Below are 25,294 nucleotides of genomic sequence, written 5' to 3' on the forward strand. Positions count from 1 at the left end.
AAGGTGACAATCGATATAGCTTCGCCATCAAATCGCTTTGTGTCTCTCTATCACTTTTCCATACCTATTAGTGTGACAGTGACGTTGCGTTTCGTTCGCTACGGAGCGTTAGCGATTGGCATGTTGTCTACGGGACCTGATCCAAATTAGTTGAAGCTTAACTGGTGTGTGCTTTCGGTACCATACATCGACTCACAATATCTAGATTTCCTGTAGCCCATTGCACAACTACTAAAATACTTCCTACCTGGAACCAGCCGTTCAAAACAACGGGCATCCGCTTCCTACCAATGTGTGGCATCTATTTCTAGGTTGGCAACATTGTCACAAGATGTCGACTTTTGGCGCCAACGCGCGTGCCTCCCCTGTAAACACTAATCGTTTAAAAAGTAAGAATTATCACCTTACCACTTTAATATAAACCGTAAGCGAATTCATTTAGGGTTCATGTTGTATTGAGTGCGATCGTTTCATGTTCGAATTTCAAAACATCCACGGGACGTGACGCGGTTTCCGCTGATACCGTTTTATATTTTGAATTTGGAAACTTTATACCCTTAGGAAGGGTTGCCAGTTTACTAAGTATTTCATTGTTAATAACAATAATAACTTTACTTTTGTAAAAACAAAGTTGTTACTTAAAATAGTAAGCAAATTGAAGGTTTTTGTTTTATTTTACCGTAAATGTAGATTAAATTCCTACCTATTTTCTATTTATATTAAGATAAGATAAACGACATTAGGAAAATGCTAGCTTTTGAAATCAGCGCTGATCTTCCGTGGGGCCCATTCGGTGATGCCACGACAAAACAAACTGTAGGTACATAGGTGACATACTTACAAAATTTTATACAAAAATTCATACAAATTCATTGTTATCCGCCCTGTAGTACCCCTGGTTTGAACTCACGACCTTCGAGTGTTGTACTTACGCCACGCCCACCACAACTTTAACATAAAACCTTAAGCATTTCCAACAACATCCAACCTAATGTCCACAATAACTCAAACCAAAAACAAAGGCATTTATAATGTCAAAGCCAATGGCGAAATTCATTTACGGTCCCTCAAGGGTTCCAAAAAAGTTAATCATGGAACACCTGATTTAAATAGATTCTTGGGAACGCGATAGGCGGGGACACACATATGAGGTTTGGTTGGATCGACTTTTTTCGTCTGGCAACTAAATTAAATTGACCTAAGGCTTGAATGTTGTGGAGACTTTTAATTTTTGACGAGACATTGTTTTGGAAGTGGTTTTGTATATTTTAAGAGTTTATGTTAACAGTCTTTACCTATATATGAGCACGGTTTTGGATCAGGGCTCAGGAGACATCTTCATAACTTGGGTATATTATGTTTAGGTACCTACTAGGTATTATAGCCATATTGCACCAAAACCAAATTGTTTTCCGACGTATAGGTAAATTAAAAATATAAAGGTAGAATTTTCTCCTCTAATTTTCAAACTTACAGGTGGCCCAAAAACAAGTTGAAAAAAATTCAGCCTGTACTTTTACAATACCTAGTATTTTAAAAGACTCATAAAATAAAACAATTTAACATTTTCACATCAGTATGAACATACACACGCACTTCATATATGACAATAAACATCACAAAAACTTAATCTAAACCAACACAAAAATAAATTAATAAAAACCTTTCTAACATCGTGACATCTAACTGAAGGCCTTAATTCCCAGTCACCGACAATTCTGTGGGCGTTTCTCGTAAAAACTAATAGGAACTTACAATCTTGTCTACAAACCCGGGCCAGAAGAAATTTAACCATAAAACTAATGAAATAGGGGTGAGGATGACTGTGTGTGTTAAGTGTGTAAGTCATAATGTCCCGCGATGGGCGGACAGAAGACGAAGTAGTAATAATCGTGTTTTTAAGGATTTTTTGGGAGAAACAGTTGCTACGTAATTATGTATATCATTGTATTTATTATAAAAGTCGGTCTTAAGTATATTTATGTGACTTGAAGATGTACATCTTTCGTAGATATAACCTTCTAAGACCCAATGTACTACCTGTAGTACTAATTATTTTAATGTAATTTTAAAAGCATTTTTAATTGGAACAGTTGCATTTCTTTAAGAGGAAAGGAGACGGCCGCTTGTCCATACAAACTTAGTCCTCATTTTCCTCTCTGGATATCGACATAATGGAAATTATTTTTGCATAATTTGATGTTTACTTACCATAGCTACGTTTGACTTTTTTCGATTTTTTGATTATTGTAAAAATTAGGAGCGTAAAACAGATTTCATACAATTTTTGTACTATAGGTACTAATCTAACTTATAATAAAACTATGAAAACGGATTATATCGCGTATATTGAATTTATAATACATCCAGACGTTTCGAACCCTTTACAGCATTCGTGGTCAACGGGTGACTGAGGAAAAATTACAAAGTGCAAAAATACCCACATACTAAAATAATGAACAATCATAGACTATAAACTTTAAGGCTGGTTGTACATGCAAAATCGGTTCATAAGGCTAGTTATACACTACAATTATTTTCAAGTAAAGATATATATATATATATACGCGATAAAAACTACGCCGGCTCCAACCCTACACCACGGACCCGAGAAGATTTAATTCCCTCCTAAATTGTATGAGGGTATCCCAATATGGGACCGGCAACAAACTCGGCGGGACACATCTTTTCAAAACATATTATACTCAGAATGTCCAACATCATCCAACACTAATACTAAACTTATAATAATCAAAAATTCGAAAAAAATCTAACGTAGGGGCATAGCTGTGGTTTATATACATACAACCAATTGTACCGGTCAAAGGGGTATTCGACAAGAATATCACTTACGAAATGCCTTGCCTTGTATGGCAGCTACCTCAATCAAATGCGTAAAGCTCGAAAATATACTGCCAATTTGTTAACCAAGTCATAAAACATTACCAGACCAAAAACCGCTTTCTCAGCATTTTTAGAAACTAAGTACTAAAAGAATGGCATGTCGTAAGCGACATTCTAGTGGAATGCCTCCAAAATATTTTCAATAATGTTAATACTCAGAGAGGAAAATGAGGACTACGTTTGTATGAAATGATGATTTCGCGCGGGTCCTCCACTTTCATGTTAAAATCTTAAATAATCTTAATTTCGTCTTAAATAGTTCCTTCAATCTTCAATACCTATGGATTTCTAATTTGCCATTTTTTTTGTATTGGGCTCTCCCTTCCTTATATAATTATAATATACAACTATGTAACTAAAACCAACCACAAACTAACGTATTACAATTACTTAGAGTTGTATTATGAGAGATGAATTAGTAAGAGACCTCTTAATGTCGAATAACATAAAAAAAACTATAATATTAATATTAAAAGAAACACAGATACCTACATAAAAAAAAACTAATAAAATAATTTATTACTTCCAATTATGTCAATGCCAAATTAATTAAAAAGCTATTTAATCTGTCAATTAATGATTCATATCTAACACTAACAAAGCCCAGAAATAGTGACAATTAATAATTATCCACACAAACCTGATAAAACGACAAAAGGACATCTTATTTCGTATTTGCATAACAAAATTGCTAATTCTACAAGTTATACTATTTCCGACCTTATTCTGTTGAACTTAAAGCTATTACGAATGCATGAATAATATGGTGCTTTTCTAACAGCAAATTTATGTTTTCCTTTTTAAAAACAGAATCCCACGCTTATTATCTACGCAATAAAGGTGTCAAATAACTTTTATAATCGCAAGTTTAACTTTGTTTCTATAAAAACCAACAAAGTTATAATTTACTGCTCACAAAATTTTATAAAACTATTATTTCTTAAGCAATAAGAGCGATATTTGATTGTTCAATGTAAAAATAAAAATTTAAAACTTAACAAACGCATGCATAAATTGTGCTATAATTAGTACATGCAAATGAACAATAGACGTGACATCGCGACAACTGCCTTCACGAAGGCCGTTGATACGATCTGAGGCAATTGTTGTCTGTGTACATAAATTACATAGGTATGGATAGATAGATTTAATATTAATTGTCCCTTTTCTAGTAAACAGTTAAGTATGTACCCAATTTACTTAAAAATATAGTATTTACAAATCCTAAAACCCTAAATCACTAATGTGCCTCAAATCATAAAGTGTATGTATGTATGTATGTATGCATGTTTGTATATATGTAGGTATATATTGCTATTATTCTTATATGTGTAAGTGTATAAATAAAATATGTATTGTTTAGAATAATTTGTTTTGTGTTTCATATTTCCTCTCGCTTTTTACAATCCTGCACTAACTGCACGTTTCTGTTTGCCCCAATGGTTGACTGGTAGAGAATGCCTTAAGGCATTAAGTCCGCTATTTGTACAATTTTTATATCGTGCAATAAAGTTTAAATAAAATAAAATAAATAAAGTACAAATAGCTAACTTTGCATCCAATTCTACACGGATCAAGGTTCACTCGAATGAATGGTCATTTGAGTGAATGTGTCATTTTTCTTTCATTCCATGTTCACACATGTTAGCTGAAATGGCACAAAAATGAACATTCACATTCTTTGTACTGTGTAATATTAGAAGTTTTACTTACAAAATTTGATCCGGCTCTATTTTCTTTGTAACTAAAGGAAATTTAGCAAAGAAAACTAGTACAAACAGCAACAATCCTAGCTGTACATCGGTGGGCCTTATTTTACAATAAGGCCCACCGATGTACAGCTAACAGTGTGGGCGATGGTACCAGACGTAAATATATGTTACGTAAATGTTCATGCCAAGTTTAATGTAATTTCAATATTTTTATGGTTTCGTACCCCAAAAAGAAAAAAAACGGGGGTTTTTAAAGACATTTCTCTCATGTTTCACATAAAAAATACATTGTTTAATTTGTGTAATGTACGGAACCCTTGAAACGCGAGTCCGACTCGCACTTGGCCGGTTTTTTTTTTATTCAGACAATACAGTCCACATTTGTTAATTAGCTACTTATAAACTAGGTTAATTCTACTAAGTACACAGACTAAAATCAGACAGGTATTTTTGACCCTTTACCGCATACATATATGGCGGATATAATATTCAACTCTATTAGCAGCTATTAAAGTATGTCGTTTTAAAATAAGAGGTAGCTTAGATTGTATGGGAGCGGATTTTTGGCGACCGCTCCGTGTGACTCTTAGTCGCTTAGCACACTGTGCGAGCGGGATGTCGCTATAATACGCGCATAGTGCTGTCTCGCTCAAACATCGGAGCGACGTGCGAATCGGATCCAGTGTGCTAAGCGCCTAAATGGCTTGTTAAAAAACCACGCCACGCATGCCCGTGCTATATCCGACCGGCACATATACCGCACTTACCGGACGCGTAACTCAGCGTCGTTATCAAGTAGCGCTATATCGGGATGAGTTGTCGTTTGCAGGAAACAGGCGGTCTGGAAGTGGCAAGACGTGTCTCTCTCTCTCCCTCTCTCCCCATCGGCAACAATTGTATACTACTGTGGTACTAGGGCGCTCCACGGGTTAGTATAGTACATATAGTTGGTCAAGCAAATCTTGTCAGTAGACAAAAGGCGGCAAATTTAAAAAATGTAGGTGGGAAGGGATACGTCCCATAGAAAGTTTGAATTTCGCGCCTTTTTCTACTGGCTTTTTCTTTTGGGCTATATATAGGTATGTATATTTTGTACTAGTGCTGACCCGCCCCGGCTTCGCACGGGTACAACTTATTTACACAAAACCTTTACAAATTATACATTCCTCTTGAATCACTCTATCTATTAACCTCGTAAGACCCACCATATAAAGTCTTTCAATTTTTAATTTGAACCTTATTCTATAAGTAAATTGGTACGAATTTCGTTTGTTTTACAACGCAGTGAAACAAAATAAATGCTACTCTATTTGTTTCTTCAAAAGGTTCAAATTAGATTGCAATGAATATGTAATTATGTACATTTTAATGTACATTTAGACTCACGAGGTTAAAAAAAAACCGCATCAAAATCTAAGCATGCATACATAGGGACAGACATATATACAGAGCGGAAAGCGACTTCGTTTTATACTATGTAGTGATTTTCAATATTTTACACCTGAGCGTAAATGATTAACCTCTACTTAAAGCCACTTCCAGCGTCAGCTTATCGTAGGCCCGCAAGCCGCTTGCGCATATTTATTTATTTTTACCGAAATAGACCGACGGTCGCCGAGTACGCAAGAATCCGACACGTGGTTTATGTCTTAATGTAGTCGCTGTACTTGACTCATGCACTGTAACGTACAATAAGCTGCAGAGATAACTGACCCCCTGCCTTCCCTTCTTCTTCTTCTCGTGTCAATGGTTTCAGACTGTGCGGGACCAGAAGGTAGCGACATTTATCGCCCTGTCTGTCGCATCACGGAGATCCCGCTCAGAGCAGGCCTGCGGGCATGCTGGACAGGATATCATGTGCTCCATCGTTTGTGGAGCCACCCCACATTGGCATTGGGTGTCTGAGCCGCTTAGGGCGCCCCACTTCAGCATGTTCTCTTTGCTACGGCCGACCCGGGAGCGCAATCGGTTCAAGGCTTTCCAGATCGGCCACGGCTGTTTATGCCCAGCGGGAAGCGTTTCAGCGGGGCGGACGTAGTCCGTAGTCGTCAGGAGGGGCGCGGGTATTTTCCCAGTGGGCTAGTCGATTCTGGGACGGCGGAATCCGGATGGCTGCAGTGCACCGCATAAAGCTCCTTAGGCTCTTCAGACGAGACGGTGGTAGCTTGTGCCCGTGGAGAGGATGCCTTGGGTCTTGCTCCTGCTTCAATTTTCCCCCTTCCCTGAATAGAAACTTGTTAGCAGGTGTCAGTTATCTCTGCAGCTGACTGTACATTTTATAAAGCCAGCGCCATCTATGGTCACTTTGGGTAAACTTTATATGATGAACAAAAAATTAACAGTTCGTAAACCTTATTCAGTTTGCCGGCAACTGCTACTTGGTATATGTTTTATAAATAACTTGACATATCGTCAGATGACAACCAAAACTCACCAATTACTAACAAATAAGTAAACAAAAATCAACCGTATCATGGTACTAATACGGTTCACTATGGCTATGAACTTGTTGTGGTAATAAGTGAGTTTTGTTTGTCACCTGACGATATGAGCGTACATGGTTTACCTTTACCTCAGCCACTTCCAGCATCAGCTTGCGCATATTTATTTATTTTTACCGAAATAGACCGACGGTGGCCGAGTGCGCAGGAATCCGACACGTGGTTTATGTCTTAATGTAGTCGCAGTACTAGACTCATGCAACATGGCAGGGATCGTTACCGGTATAACTTAAAATCAAAATATCACGTAGCATTTGAAATATTTCTTTGATATTGTAGAATTGTATTTAGGCAAGGACAATGAGTTATCAGAGTGCGTAGCCAACGTGCCGATCGCTTACGCTCCGTAGCGAACGAAACGCAGCTGTCTCTGACGCACTAATACGGAGGAGTGATAGAGAGAGATGACTACGCTACGCTACGGAGCATTAACGATTGGCACGTTGGCTAGGCACCCTGATCACCTAAATGAAATGGAAAAATATATATAAACAACCGAGATACCGAAATTGAATACCGGTTAATTTGTATGAAAAATATACCAGTATTCGATCCCTGCAACATGGCCACAGTTATGTATCTGGGCCATTTTTCTGAACAAATTTAACGAAAAAGTCGTTTCTTTTCAAATGAAGGATTTTTATGCTATTTCTACTCAGATTACTCACAATCACGAACTCTACGAAAAAAGTGTCCCAAAATATCAACACATTTTTTAAATTTATTTATATATTCAAATTTACAACTTACTTAACTAAACTTGATGGCGAGATGCGCTCGGTTTACTAATTTTATAACTTAAACTTTTGTTCCTTCCATTCCGTATCCGTCATACAAAATCTATAAAAAATGGTAACGGAATGAAAAAAGAATCTCGAGACGAGACACCTTTTTCTCCTATTAAAATCGAGAGTCGTGATTCCGAGCAGAAATAAGTAGATAACATAAAAATTTACAAATTTGAAACATACTGATCAAAATCACATGATCATAACCCTCTCTTTGCATTGCCATAATCGGGTAAAAAAAATAGTATATAATAAAATAGCTCACCAACATCACTCTGGAATTTTGGAATGCAGAGGGAAAAATGTAGCTCTCTCTATTGGTTGTAATCCAGCGAAACGGAGAAGAGAACTAGTGCTATTGGTCGATTCCCGCGCGTCTCCTTTCATCTCCGCTCATCTCCGCCACAGTGGAAAGGCAGCTTTAATAAAAAGGCAGCATCAGTGTCAAATTAAAGTAGGTAAGCTCGAAAATCAACCCGTAACTGACCGAGCGGTCTCCGTTACAGTTGGGCAAAAATGCTTTCTTTCTCAATTCTCAACCTATTCTCGTGAAACTTTGTAAGCAGTTTCGATGATTAAATAGATAAAATCATGTTGCATGAGTCAAGTATTGCTGATTCAGTTTTTTTGGAATTTACGAAATAAGTACATATTTTATTCAGTTAGCTATCCTCGCGAGGTCTACTGCTCACAGAGCCACTAGTAATGATCATGACCAAGTTTTGGTCACTGTGGGAAAGGGGCGGCGCCGGCGCATTGTTTCATCGTTTCCGGACGTCATTTAAAAAAAAAAAACGATTTCGGCTCAAATGATTTATGCGCTCGTTACGTTTAATTTGAAAATGTTTATTAGTTTTACTTTATTTGTGTTTTGGCTTTTAAAATAATTAGGGTGTCAAAAGATATGGAAAATGTAATGTAAAAGGAGGCATTCTCGACTTATTAGTATTAGTAGTAAGTAATTGTATGTGTCTCTGTTTGGCCATATGGTTGACTGGTAGAGAATAGCATTTGGCATTATGTCTGCCATTAATTTGCACTTTGATGTATTATTATTTGCAATAAATATTAAAAAATAAAGGTAGCTAGGTAGGTACTTAGAATTAAAACTTGTTCTTATTTAAGCTTAGCCATATCAAATGAAGCGATGTCACAGACGAACTGAGGTGACATTTAAATTAAAACATTAAGCATAATTTCGACATTGCAAAATTTAGGTAACACACCTGCGTTTTAACTCGACAGTGACAGGCGTCGCTAACGGGTGACAAGTGACGGGAGTTAAGTTATATAACAGACTAAAAAAGCTGGAGTTGCTTGTCGACTGCCATCTTGGCGAGATCGAATCGGGATTATTTTTTAGTTTTTGCTTATTAACGTTGTTTGAAGTGTAACATAGATAGCTTATTATGCAGTAAACTAATGAAGAAGTGCGGATAATGAAGAATTAATCTAGATACGAGTTTATCCACCGTTCTGGCGTCAACGCCAAGTAGCTCCACGTGGCCCTTGTATAGTCGCTAACGCTTTACAAGAGCTCATTATAACACAACTACTGAACAACGTCGTGCTCTAAGAGCTTTTGGTATTTCTACCTCTAACCGTGTCTGGATAGAGGCCCAGGCAATAATTTTATTGTTTATACTTTTACCGTACACAGGCTGAAGTTTGTTTTACATCAAGATTGAAGAAATATAAATCGATCCCACGTGGATCCCACTGACGTTGGCGAAATCATCGACGGTATCGATGGAGCCATATTACCCAAAGATTAAATTGAATTGACTAAAATAGCTGTCAAAAGATTCACTTGTAATTTTATAGGTATAGATAATGGAGATTTACTGTGTCCGTAATTTTCGATTCAGTTGCTTGATCGAAACTTATGAATCCTATGATTCCTATGCTTAGAGCGTATCTTATTTTAAAACGGATTATTGTCCAAAATAGTTATGATGACATATATCCGTGACATAAAAAGTTAACCTTAAAATGAGCAACAAAGGTGTCTCGGCGCCAGTACGCCCCCCGCCGATCGACACGCATGTATACAGGTTGGTTAAAAAGAAGGACACTTTTTATTAATTAAATTAATTTGACTGGAAATGTCACAAAATTGTAAAAGGTTATAAACGTATAAGGTTCATAAGGAATTGTTATTGTAAATTTAAAAAATAGGTTGGTTTTGCTTCTAGATATATTATTAGGGTAGATCAACTTTTTTTTTGATATTTAGGTAGTTGTGCAAGTGACAATTAAAGGCATAGTTTGATAGAAACAATGTATGTTGTATGACATATTAAATCACATTTACAATCGGGTCTATCGCGAATTTATTTTGTTACCTTTATGCTTTTTGTTTTGTAAATGTGATTTAATATGTGTTCAAAAACGCGAAAGTTTTTAATGTTATAATGTTGTATGACGTTGTAATAACATGATTTTTGTGTTTTTTTTTGTCAAAAACTAGCCAAAAAGTATGACGTGATTAATGAACAACCCCTTATTTACAAATTTAATCCACTAGGTAACTCGAATAACAAAAATAGAGTTGGGCGAGACATGTTGCCAGGCACAGGAATACCAGGTGAACCAAAATCCTTGGGTGGACGACATTAGGAAGATTACGGATCACCTGATCACCTCAGGACTAGTGGCGTATTGAAAGAGAGGCCTATGCTCAGCAGTGGGCGATAAAATTTAATTCAAATAAACTAAACGGCTTCCTAGCCTAGTGGGTAGTGACCCTGCCTAAGAAGCATGAGGGCCCGGGTTCGAATCCTGGTAAGGGCATTTATTTGTGTGTTCACCACGAATGTTTGTTCCTGAGTTACTTATAACTCAGTAGTATAAATTTATCTATATAAGTATGTATATCATCGTCTAGCACCCATAGTACAAGCTTTTCTTAGTTTGGGCACAGAATAAGTAATAGTATTATCATATATCATGGTTTGGGGCTAGGTAGATCTGTGTAAAAATACCTAATAATTAAAAACACCCTGTATGCCCAGATTACCCTTCATAATCCATATTTCGCGGCACTTTTTGTCTCTGATGAACAACCGCATTGTCTGTGGTCCGATTTGTTCCGGGTGACACCATCATAATCGACTCGCTATCGATCCACTATAATCGATTACGGCCTTTTGAGCGAGCCGGTGCCTTTGTGTTTCTTTTTAAATTCAACCTGTTATCATCTCTATTGGATTTAAAACCTTATAGTTAAGAAATTAAGGTTTAGTTTCAATTTGTGTGCGACTTGAACTATGACTTTGTCACGCTGCGTTTACCAAGTTGTTATTATCATTCGATGTTATCCTTGTTTAGAAGGATTAAAGTTTAATTTGGTTTGTTTCAGTGGTATTTAGATAATGGTGGTGTTTATGATATGTCGCCGATATACTAAAGCAATTTTCGTCTGCCTCCATTGTTGTAAATGTTATCGAGAAATGAAATATTACAAAATGTTATTAGTTTTGTGGGAATTGTGCTAAATTGATACGGCAGATTATAATGTTGCATGTAAATTGGATGATACAATGTTGCGTGGAAATTTGGCAGATTTAGTGTCATAAACTTACGTAAACTTAATAATTTAATGAACACTTTTTAAAAAATTACAAAAGAGCTCTAAATAATTGACTGCATTTTTTTTAAATTAACATTTATATGTGGTAGAACCGTCATTTTGTACGTAAATTGAGTTCACTGAAGCTGCTTTTGAATATTAAGGATCTAAAATTGATATATACAGATTTAAATAATCGATCTTCAAATCTCTAAAAAAAACCGGCCAAGTGCAACGGATCATGAGATACAGCCTGGTGACAGACAGACGGACAGACAGACAGACAGACTTTGGGTATACGGAACCCTAAAAAGTTTGGAAGCCCCTCTCTATAATATCTGATAGCGAAGAACTTATTTTATTTTTGTGTTACCACAATAGCTATGTATCTGCTAACTTAGAACTTTTAAAAGAACATAGGTACAAAAATACATTTTACCCGTGTCTTATATTTACCCCACCCTACCCTACAAAATTAAAAATACTGAACACCCAGAACATTATGGAATTACAAGCGAATCGTTTAATCGGTCCATTAGCGGCACAGATCGCGGGTTAAATTAGCTCCCGTCACTTGTCAACTTGTCACGTCCGTCAGTGACGCTTGTCACTGTCGCTGTAGCGTTAAAACGCCGGTGTTGGGTAGCGTTTATTTTCTTGAGGTCGATGACTTTTGATAGTTGGGTGGTCAATAAAATAATAGTATACTTAGGTACTATAAAGGTAAGGGTGGTCAATAAAATAATAGTATACTTAGGTACTATAAAGATAAGGGTGGTCAATAAAATAATAGTATACTTAGGTACTATAAAGATAAGGATGGTCAATAAAATAATAGTATACTTAGGTACTATAAAGGTAAGGGTGGTCAATAAAATAATAGTATACTTAGGTACTATAAAGGTAAGGGTGGTGGGTGGTCAATAAAATAATAGTATACTTAGGTACTATAAAGGTAAATTTTATCACTTTCGGAATTTTGAAGAAAAGGTACCTTACTTACCTAGGTACCGTACTTATACCTATAGTCTTTGCCCTCAATTTACACACGCCTCCCAAATGTCCTGAAAATGACGCAAGTAGGTACTATAGGTTGTTTGGATGAGGTCGTTTTTTAACGATAAGTTGTCTGCCTCTATCTTTAGACACTGGTGTTTTTATTATCTGATATTGTTTCTTTTTTGACCTGTACAATAAAGAGTACATACTAAAAGTACATAGGTGCAACATAGTAGGATAACGTGTCCCATTCTAATATTCTACTTTTTTAATAAATATGTACCAAAATTAACGGAGTAACGTTACACACACTTTAGGTAGGGTTTTTCAAAATTGCTTATAGGTACAGGGATTTTAAAGTGTGCAAAGTGCATATCTCACTCCTGAGTCCGGTCCGCTGAAAAAAATAACGGATAAAAAGATCCTAGGTACTTATATGTAGCAAGGCTATAATAATATGTATACCTATTCTGAGTTCACGAATATTATGTAGGTAGGTAGTGTGACAGAAAAACAAAAAAAAAAATTAACAAAAATATTGTTGCTTAGAGCAGAAGAAAGAAGTTTCTGAGGTGGAGCACAGGTAAGTTCTGATTAATACGTACCTACATACTTACTCACACCAACAAAAATTGTCTTTGCAGTCAGATTATGGGCATTTATTTTCCTGTCCTTAAAGGGGCCCACTGATTATCAGTCCGCCGGACGATATCAGCCTGTCAGTTAGAACAAAAAGTTGACAGTTACGAACAACTGGCAGGCTGGTATCGTCCGGCGGACTGATAATCAGTGGGCCCCTTAAGGGTTCCACTCATTACTAATCCGCTTGCAGTCTCTGGTCCTATCAGGCGGTCTGTCGGTCGTATCGGTCCTATTAGGCCAATAACGTCTCTCAACTGCTAGTGTGTAGTCGCAATGGGCTGCTGCCAACTGCGACTGCACACTAGCTGAGCAGTTGAGAGACGTCAGTTTTCGCCCCAACCGGACCACGGGGCACGGACTGTCCGGCCGATATCTGTCGACGCTGACCGGCCAAGCGACATTATCAAGCGGCCACACACTCTCGGTTCGTATATTATTCGTGTAAACGGCTAAACCTGAAATGGAACTGCTTGTGTGTGACCTTTTGCGATTAACTGACAGACATCTTTAGGCGAACTGGGGGCCGATTTTTGAATTTCGAGCGCTCGATTTCGTAATTTTTCCTTCAATAAGTATATCTTCAATACTATATAGGCATTTAAATCCTACTAACAGTCTGTTAGTAGGATTTAAATGCTGTAACAGAATTAGTTAGTAACAGAATTGTAAACGAGTGGTCAATACCACTAGATTTCTATATCTATTACTCGCGCGTATTTCAAAATTATTAATATAGTAGAGGAGTTGTATGAATATTTGTTGATCCCTAAGGCTTTATCTCCTCTACTTATTCGCCGTTTGTCACAGACTTTCGTGTGATGAAGTCGAGCGCTCGAAAATCAAAAATCGACCGGCTGGTAATCTGTGGGCCCCTTAAAATTCGATATTGGGAAAGAAAATTATAACCGAAATCTGTTTAACATTTGTCGTTGCTGAGGAGTCGGCAATCACAAACGACTAGTGTCCACTTACCGTTCGTTACTTTCAAACTTCGACAAGCCGTCACATATCCCACAGTTTACCAACACTTCACACCAAAAAACATAATGCCTCCTCCACACAAAGCGGCCGCCTCATCAGACAACATGACGGACGTTTTCGTGGCGACAATGTGGAGATGACAATATTGCAGCAATTATTGGGGTCTGAGGTGTGAGCCGGCGGTATCAAAGGATGGTTTAGGGTTCCCTGGTATTTGTAGTCGTAGTAATAGTAGTAGTAAACTCTTTATTGTACAAATATACATATTAAAAATTACATGGTACAAATAATAAGATGTACAAAGGCGAACTTATCCCTTTGAGGGATCTCTTCCAGTTAACCTTTGAGTAGATGAGAGGAGAAAGTGAAAAGAGGAGGAGTGAGTCGTAGTAGTAGTCGTGGTAGTTGTTGGATGAAAAAGTCTAAAATATAGAGAAACAAGTAAAATCATTCCAAGAACAAGCTATCTTGTGTAGGTGTTGATTTCCCCTAACACAGGTTGCTTAATCCAAACCAAAAGGTCAATGAGGAAAAAATCTGGAAAAAAAATGTTTTTTTTTCTGAGGTCTCCAAACGACTGATTTCAGGTAAAAAGGTGGAAAACTGCGTTCGTAGATATTTGGGAAAGACTTAGATTATTTTTGCGTTTTCTCCTAAGTAAATGCTTTTCCTGCTACTGAACTAATTCATGTGAAACTTGTCATGTTGTCCTTGTCTTGTTTTAATGTGAATAAATATGAATGTTCCCAAAAAAAATCAGCCTGATTTAATATATAAATACAAGGCAAGGTTAATAACATAGCTAATTATATTGAATAAAGTATGGGCGGCAACTGTTTGGGATACGCACATTAGCTTTCGGACTACCTAATACTACCTTGTTTTTACGGTACGTATTATAAATATCAAAACGGAACCCTCACCAGTATTTCCATCTCCCGCACTAGATTATCTTAGATGACGAGTGGTTTCGGCGGTGTTTTTTTAATTGTCCGAGTCAGGTGCCCACGATGACACGAGGAATTGTACCTATTACTAATGATTATGTTTGCTTTACTTCTACATTTGTTACTTTAGCGATGACAGTTTCCTGTGAACGCCGATATTATTATGGGTTCCTGGTAATTGGGCCATTCTACTTTTCGTTCGTTGCGTACAGTCGCCATCAGATATATCGGAGCGGCCGAAATGCTCAAAAATATCTGAACACGCACCTACCGCCTTGACAATGAGGGATAACGCGTATGAATTCGCCGCTAGGGGCGCTAGTGTAGATGGTGGTCTTTTCCATAGTTCGAAATGTCAAATGTCACTTGTCACTTCAATGACTGACAGCTGTTCTTTAGTCTTTTGGACCACCCATAATCTAAATCCGTGGGACCACCATCAACAGAGGCGCCAACTGGTGAGCAAAAAAACGATAGCCCTCATAGAGTCGTATTCAGATATTTGTGAGCACCTTGGCCGCTCGGTTATATCTGATGGCGACTGTACCTAAGTTTTTGACACTTTATTATAATACTTGGCCATTACATTTATTTTCTGTTTTGTGATGGAAAAAAACGCTTAATGGTGGTAAACGTGTTTGGGACTGTCAAATTTTTGTTCTACAGGCTGATATCGTCCGGTGGATTGATAAACAGTGGGCAGTCATTGATAATCAGATAGACTAGTGAAGTCCTATGGTAGTCCTAAAGATAAGAAGTCCTATATTCCTATAGCAGTGAGCCAGTGCAAGTGATACATAATTTTCGCATAACACTACATCCTCTAAGAACAAATTAAATTATTTTCTATGAACACTACATATTTAAAGTAGGTTATTAGGCATATTTTAAAGTTAAAACTATACCTACCTACGGTATCTAATGGTTTTTAGTAGAACTTCCCGTCCGCTATTTGTATTTTATAAATTTGAGTATGTTCATAATGAATAATTAACAAATTGCCGTACTATTTTTGCTACAACAAGGTGAACATTTCTAAACATATTGGAGAAACATGAAGTTCACTTTATTTCATCACCTCTGCAATTTACTCAATTCGATACATTTTTTGTTCCACTCATTTTCGTCACTTATATCAGTTATATCACATCGCCAAAGTTTCAAATCCAAAAAAAGTTTAATTTCGTCTTTAATTTTCACTAGGTATGACATTGCATAACAAATCCTATTTTTTTTTACTTGTATAATTTCCTTACTGCTCTCACAATACGTCTCAAACTCAGTCGATTTAACAGTAAATGCGATAATAGATCACAGTTGCATATATTCGAAAAAAAAAACCGGTCAAGTGTGAGTCGGGCTCACGCAAGAAGGGTTCCGTACCATTAACCAAAAAACGGCAAAAAAACACGTTTGTTGTACGGGAGCCCCTCTTAAATATTTATTTTATTCTGTTTTTAGTATTTGTTGTTATATCGGCAACAGTAATAAAGTGTCCCAAAAAGGACGCAAGATTTCAATTTGCCGCCATTTTTGTATTTTAGTGCTGGCAACCCTAAAAAAAACTATGTGATAGCTGAATGTTTAGGGTTTGTAAAAATGGCGTGTTATACGAAAGATCAACGCGATTATTATTGAACAATATTTCAAAAGTAATGAAAGTTTGGCGGGTACGGTTCGAAAATTCCTAGTCGTGTGATCTCTCGATTCGGTGATCATAATTGCCCCCCTAGATCTTGCGATTTAACGCCTTTAGACTTCCTTTTAGGGTTATTTAAAGTCTAAAGTCTATGCCAATAAGCCCACAACCACTCATGCTTTAAAAGAGGAAATTCGACGCTGCATCGGAGAAATTCAGCCGCATCTATGCAAAATGGTCATAGAAAATTTTGACTAAAGAGTGCGTATATGTGATGTGCCAGCAAAGCCTAGGAGGACATTCGCCTGACGTATTATTCCACAATTAACCCTATTTTATGTATTTCAAGATTTTATAATACAAATGTATTATAACGAAACAAAAATGTGTTTTTCATCAATTTCAAATCTTGCGTCCTTTTTGGGACAGCCTTTAGTTTACATCATCTGTGAAAATTTCAATTGTCTAGCTATCACGGCTCATGAGGCCTGGTGACAGACGAACGGACAGCGGAGTCTTAGTAATAGGGTCCCGTTTTTACCCTTTGGGTACGGAACCCTAAAATTACAAACTTTTTCTTGCTTTCGCTCACATCCTTAATTTAATAAAAATAGAGTTGTATTTCCTGCACTTTTACGATAACTGATATAGATCGAATTCAAGGGTTTTTGCCAAGGACCGTTATAAAAAAAGACAACAGCGTGTCCTCACACGTCTGTGACATAAAAAACGGACGGCATGTTAATTTTGCATGAAATGACTTGGGCGCTTGACATGTCATGATGTTTTTTTTTGGTTTCGATTATCTTTGGAATAGCAATCTAAAATGAAGCTAGTTGAAAAAGGGCCTTAGTAACTAGAAAAAAAAAGGTTTTAGGGTTGTAAAATAAGAGGTTTTATGTCCGTCTAACGCAGCGTACTACGTAGGCGAACAACACAGAAACGCGAAGCGGCGCGGGGTGAATCATTCCTTTGATACTTATAGAAGTGTCCTACGTGGGCGATTTCATTGCGATTGTTGGGAACGCGAACGCCGTGGGCCCGCCGCGCCGCGCCGCTGCGGTTCGCGTTCGCGAGTTGTTCGCTTACGTAGACGCTGCGTTATCAGTAAATGGGAGAGATCACAGTTGCATATTCGGAAATTTACAAACTTATTGCTGTCGCTCACATCCTTAGTTTAATAAAAATAGAGTTGTATTTCCTGTACTTTTATGATAACTGATAAGTAGATCGAATTCAAGGCTTTTTGCCAAGGACCGTTATGAAAAAAATACAATAGCGCGTCCTCACACGTCTGTGACATAAAAAACGGACGGCATGTTAATTTTGCATGAAATGACTTGGGCGCTTGACATGTCATGATGTTTTTTTTTGGTTTCGATTACCTTTGGAATAGCAATCTAAAATGAAGCTAGTTGAAAAAGGGCCTTAGTAACTAGAAAAAAAAAAGGTTTTAGGGTTGTAAAATAAGAGGTTTTATGTCCGTCTAACGCAGCGTACTACGTAGGCGAACAACACAGAAACGCGTAGCGGCGCGGGGTGAATCATTCCTTTGATACTTATAGAAGTGTCCTACGTGGGCGATTTCATTGCGATTGTTGGGAACGCGAACGCCGTGGGCCCGCCGCGCCGCGCCGCTGCGGTTCGCGTTCGCGAGTTGTTCGCTTACGTAGACGCTGCGTTATCAGTAAATGGGAGAGATCACAGTTGCATATTCGGAAATTTACAAACTTATTGCTGTCGCTCACATCCTCAGTTTAATAAAAATAGAGTTGTATTTCCTGTACTTTTATGATAACTGATAAGTAGATCGAATTCAAGGCTTTTTGCCAAGGACCGTTATAAAAAAAAAGACAATAGCGCGTCCTCACACGTCTGTGACATAAAAAAGGGACGGCATGTTAATTTTGCATGAAATGACTTGAGCGCTTGACATGTCATGATGTTTTTTTTTGGTTTCGATTATCTTTGGAATAGCAATCTAAAATGAAGTTAGTGGAAAAAGGGCCTTAGTAACCAAAAATAATAAAGTTTTAGGGCTGTAAAATAAGAGGTTTTTAAGTCCGTCTAAGCTAACTCTGCACCGACTTGAATAGAACAAAGCGAGGAAGTGTCATTAGGTATAACGTCGTATAGGACAGGTATTCATCGAAATTTGAAATTAATGATGAAAATCATTAATTCGTCATTTAAAGCCACGCATGTTTTATACACTACCTAAGTACCTACTACCTAGGTAGGGGAGACCGAGGTGAATTGTGACTGGGGAGAGTTGTGACAATAGGTAGTAAGTACCTAAATAAAACGGCTCATTTGCAATACAGTAAACATATATCCCTATCGGAAAAGTTGGATCTTTGTACAGTCGCCATCAGATACATCCGAGCGGCCAAGGTGCTCAAAAATATCTAAACTCGCACTGTAACGCATCGACAAAGGCGTGTTCAGATATTTGTGAGCACCTTGGCCGCTACGATATATCTGATGGCGAGTGTCGGCGTGATTCGAACAATGATTATAAGAAGTCATAGTGGTACGATACCGATCTGTCAGTGTCAAAAGTGCATCTTCAACCAAAAAAACCGGCCAAGTGGAAGTCGGACTCGCGCACAAAGGGTTCCGTACCATATTACGCAAAAAAATCACGTTTGTTGTATGGGAGTTAAATATTAATCTGTTTTTAGTATGTGCTGTTATAGCGGCAACAGAAATACATCACCTGTGAAAAGTTCAACTGTCTAGCTATCACGGTTCATGAGATACAGCCTGGTGACAGACAGACGGACAGACAGACGGACAGACAAACAGACGGACAAAGGAGTTTTAGTAAAAGAGTCCCGTTTTTACCCTTTGGGTATGGAACCCTAAAAACACTTTTGACACTAACAGATCGGTATCGTACCGCTGTGACTTCTTATGAGCATTTTTCGAATCGGGCCGTATATCTGTTCCGGTATTTTAGTGAAACCTTTCAACAAGCGCCACAATCTCATCTGTGGAAAGTGCGTGGTCACCGCCGCCCAATTCCGCGCAGATGGTCCTAAGTTTGAACCCCCGCGAAATATTGACGTTCGGAACTCGCACGGATTTCGTAATGACAACATATCCGGGGACAACCCTCTTCTAGCATAAATAAAAAAAACAGGCCAAGTGCGAGTCGGACTCGCGCACCGAGGGTTCCGTACTATTTAGTATTTGTTGTTATAGCGGCAACAGAAATACATCATCTGTGAAAATTTCAACTGTCTTAGCTATCACGGTTCATGAGATTCAGCCTGGTGACAGACGGACGGACAGACGGACAGACGGACACCGGAGTCTTAGTAATAGGTTCCCGTTTTTACCCTTTGGGTACGGAACCCTAAAAAGAAATATTAATTTCAATACTTAAAGGGGCCCACTGATTACCAGTCCGCCGGACGATAGCAGCCTGTCAGTTGTTCGGAACTGTCAACTTTTTGTTCTAACTGACACAGGCTGATATCGTCGTCCGGCGGGCTGGTAATCAGTGGGCCCCTTAAGGATAAAATAAGATGGGCGTTTTCTAAAATAAATATTGAAAAATGATCCTCACTTCAAATCAGAATCACTAGCTTCAATCCTGATGATAGAAAAATATCCCAAAAATTTGTATGAAAGTTGTATATTCCGGCCACTACGTCACAGTCACACACATAAAAATGTTCACACTAAAACGTGACGTAATGGAATGGACATTTTGGTTTTTTTTTAATGATGTAGGTACATATATATTTTTAAATCAAATTTATGTATTTAATTGCATGAATTCTATAGTACCTACCAGTAATGTTTATTTTATTCTGTATTTAGTATTCTTTATTCTTTATTTATTCTTAACAATAATTATATTGTGTCGAACATAGTTTCTTAATAATTAAAATTATGTACATTGTACCTATTAAAAATTAAAATAAATATTGAAATTAAATATAGTATAGAATTACAAATTACAATTACAAATGTCAACATATTTACAAAATTATTAGAATAAAAATTCACGTACATATCCAATTTAACAATCACTTACTAGAAAATAATTACAAATGCCAAACTCAAGTCAAATGTCAGTCAACTCAAAAATAAATACATAAATTCCTGTTACAAAAATATAGAACATTAACAATTTAAATTAAATATATTCAAAAGGGTCACTCAAGGGTATGTATTTGTTATAGCGGCAACAGGAATACATCACCTGTAAAAATTACAACTGTCTAGCTATTACGGTTCATGAGATACAGCCTGGTGCCAGACAGATGGACATTGAGAGTTAGTAATATGGTCCCGTTTTTACCCTTTGGGTACGGAACCCTAAAAATAGGGTAGAATTGATAACGTCTTCCTTTTCTTCAAGTCTGTTAACAATAGTAAATTTTTGTGAATAAAGAAATATAGATACCTACCTAAGTTTATCAACAGGTACCTATACCTATCTATCTATCTACCAATGAAATTGAAACGAACTAAGTTCAATGCGAATAAACAATTAAAACATTAATTACCTACCTACCAAGCCATTAACTAAGTCTTAGAAACATCGTGTCATGAATTTCCAATTACTCTATTCTAATAGGTATTTTATTGTAGGTATATATAGTAGGATTCAAATCCAATAAGATTATTACGCCTTTGTTTTAATCAGTAAAAATCCAATTAGAAAATCGAACATTAATTTCAGCCAATTTAAATGAACTTTATCAAAAGTAAGAGAAACAGTAATACTTCAAAAAACCAATCCTAAGAGAGAAAATACAAATACTAAGGCAATTAAACACTTATAATTCCAATTTTAAATATCAACCAAGAATTAAAATCTGAAAATAAAATTTAATTCCAATTCCAACACCCATTTTATATTACACCTTCTTCACTTGCGTTAAGGTTCATTTTAGTTTGTTCCTCAAATCAGAGCCAACCACGTGACTAGGGCGTTGACCTGTCGCGTTGTCACCACGATGTCATTGGACGTGGGCGACGCTCCTGATTGGTCCGCGGTGTCGCCTGCTTACGCCCGCGACATCGCTGAATGGTCCGCTTTGTCACACGGTGGGCGGGGCTTGTGCTATTCTTATTTTAAAATGAAAGGAATTCAGTTTAGAAAAAGAAAAGCGGGCGACGAATCACGTGACGCGTTTGGTTTTTAAAGTTTAGTTTTAAATTTCATTCTAGTTTATAGGACTAAGGTCAAGTTGCCAAAGTATCTTGATATAAAATTAATTTTAACAATTAATACAATGTTTTGTCACGTTTTGTTTTACTAAGTTTGGAGTTTAATAGAAATCTATCTGACGAATGAGAAAATGAGAACAAAGGTATGGGATTACTTAGGCCGATTGGGATTAGAGCAGAGCTTTTAGCCGTTTTAGGTAGGTAAGCAATTGTTTATAGAATAAAAATACAAGTATTTTGCCTATCTAAGTACTCCCATGGGGGTAGTTTCTTTATTTTTACATGTTTTAGAGTATCGATAGTAATACATACACCAAGCCATGCAGTTGGCGACGAACTGATCTTCAACAGAATGTCACGATCTTCAGCATTAAGGGAACGATTTAAGAAAAATAAGGTATAAGGGAAGCTTGTATAGGAGCAGCTATAGGCATTCAGATTTTGATAATTTAGTTTACCTTAGGTACTTGCTTAATGCATGTAATGTAGGTAGGTATACGTAATGCACAAATGTAGGTGGGTCAAAATAATTTTCGTTGTCTTGTTTTTGTCCCCAAAAAATGTGACGGAGTGGAGCTTTTTGTATGGGATGAAATTTCGTTTTTTTTCTCATGTTAATTATAATCTACAGCTAGAAAGACATACCAGGCGACTTTTTTATTTATTAACACAAAAATACAAGTGTGACAGAGTGGTAAAAAACAAGACAACGGAAGGAATTTTGACCCAGTGTATACGTAGGTATAGGTACAAAAATAGAAATAACAAAGCAACGACACACACATTATGATGTAACATAATGTCTAACTAAATCGGGTCTCTATTGTTTGACATAATTATTGAAAGTCATAACGTAATGATTGTCATATTATCATTAGTCATAATTTGGTTTTACCTCAGAAACGCGTAACTTTTCAGGATTGCCATAAGACAAACCTAACCTAACCTAACGTATCTATAGGATAACCCGCGGAAAATCGTGAAAAGTTAACGGTTTCAGAATTATGACTGATAATATGACAATGATTACATTATTATGACCTTCAATTATTATGTTAAACAAAGGGACCCCCGTCTAAATCTTATTGTAGGCTCTGGATTCTCTGTAAGTGTGGACGCAGCGTTGGGACGTTTTTGCGTCGCGCGCGAGTATTGATCCAGGCGCGGCGCAGGCACGACTACCTACACTTTGTTGTTTACTGGTCGCGAAGGTTTAATTTAATTTTAATTTGACTTTGCAATATTATTATTAATTCTGACATTATATTAACTAGGGTGCCCTAGCAATATATATATATTAATTTTTAACAAGCAGAAATGTCTGCGATCGATGCTATTAAGCTTAGAATAAATTTAAAAGTGGAAAAATTTATTAATTTAGAATGGGTAGCACATCGTAACTGGTGAATTTCCAATATGACTTGGAACTCCGGTGGCCGTTTAAGAAGTGTAACACTCTTACGGTAGATGTCGCTAGGGTCCCCCTAGACCCATATAGTGGGAAGATTTGCTGTATGGATGAGGTCTTGGTGGCTCAGTTGGCAGAGCGCTGGAGTATCGATCCAGAGGCCGTGAGTTCAAGTCTCACCCAAGGCAGTAATTTTTCCACTTTTAAATATATATATTGTTTAGTATTACTAGCATTACTTTTTGACATTTTATCACTGTATTTGACTATTAATTTCTTCATTTTGTTATGATTTGTTTGTTTTTATTTATTTTTTAATTATTTTACTGAATTATTATTTTTTACAATTTGGCGATCTTTTTGTAAAATCAAATATCAAATATCATGTAATTCCCAATAAGAAATAAATTAATCTAATCTAATCGAAGTTGCTGATGTAAACATTGGTGATGTATCGTAAAGTTTGCTTCAACTTTATCCGGTTTATTGTAAGTGCATATATATATATATATATATATATATATATATATATATATGTACCTACCTACTAAAAAGGTTATCTACATTTAGGGTAAACTCGCATTATTTGGTGACACGCCGTGATACAAGTTTTGAAGCATTGACACCCAGCAGGAAAGCTAGTGAATTCGGACCTTTTAAATGGAACCTCACGGCTTCACGGCTTCGGTGGCTTTGCCGTGAGGTCCATTTAAAAGGCCCTAATTCACTAGCTTTCCTGGGTGTCATGCTTTAAAACTTGTATCATTGAATTAGGCGTGTCACCAAATAATGCGAGTATACCCTAGCGGAAGAACGTTTCAGATATTTTTTGTTATGAAGTATCCGTAAAAGAAACAATTACCTTTTGTTTAACAAATTAGAGATGTAAGCCCAAAAAATCACCTCAAATACCTAATTCCAACTATATAGGGTCATTGCGCTAGTTTTCGTCCGGCTCTAGTTTTCGTCCACTTGACGAAATTTGGATATAAACCTACTTTGCTGCACAAATTTGGACTTATTGTAATCCTTAATATCTAAACAATATATATCTATCTACATAAAAAAGATATATTTCGCAAGACGCAAATTAAAAATGAAATAAGTACATATATTAATTGCTAATCCGGACGAAAACTAGAACATAGACGGAAACTAGCGGAATGACCCTGCCTTCTGTGCGTGATCTGCAGTCAGACAGGAGGCTGCAATGATTTCTGCATAGATTATGCACTCAGACGTCAATAAACTTGATGCGCCGTAGGAACTAACGCATTGGACACCCGTCGCTGCACTTTATGCACTTAACAGTCTCAACGCGACTTTTATTGCACACGAATGCAGGATGCACCTAACTATCACTTGGTTTTAACTGCATATAAAGTACTACGCCATACCTACATTTTGTATGTAAAAAACCCATGAGGGCGAAAAAAATACCTATTGAAAACCTGATTCTCACAGATCGTGCTGATTTTGGGTTCTTACAACTCAGAATCACTAGCATATTTAATTCTGATGATAACAGAAAATGTCGCAAAATTTGTATGAAAATTATACGTTCCACTACGTCATGCACATACAAATTTTGGGACATCTTTTTTTAATGGTGGGATGGAGAATGCTGTCGATTCTGAGTAGAATGAGCCCAAGAATGTCCAGATTTGAAAGAATCAGTTTTTTAATGTTTATTTTAGAAAACGCCCATGAGCGTTCCATGTTATTTTCTATGGGCATTATTTCATAGGTAATAAAAAAAATACAGTGTAAACTCAGAAATACCTGTCTATTACACGTCACTACGTTTCATTTAACAAATAGGTAATATTATAGTCAGCTTCTTTCTGGCTGTGAACACTCCTAGGGAATAAGCCTTTACATTGACAAACTCTAAACGAATAGAAAAATGTAGGTAGGTATCAGGATTATTTCCATACAGTATTTAAATTTCGAACATGAATAATAGGTATGTATGTACCTAGCTCATTAAATAATTTAACGGTTTAGATTCA

Source organism: Cydia strobilella, chromosome 17 (assembly GCF_947568885.1).
Source record: "Cydia strobilella chromosome 17, ilCydStro3.1, whole genome shotgun sequence".
NCBI classification, from domain to species: domain Eukaryota; kingdom Metazoa; phylum Arthropoda; class Insecta; order Lepidoptera; family Tortricidae; genus Cydia; species Cydia strobilella.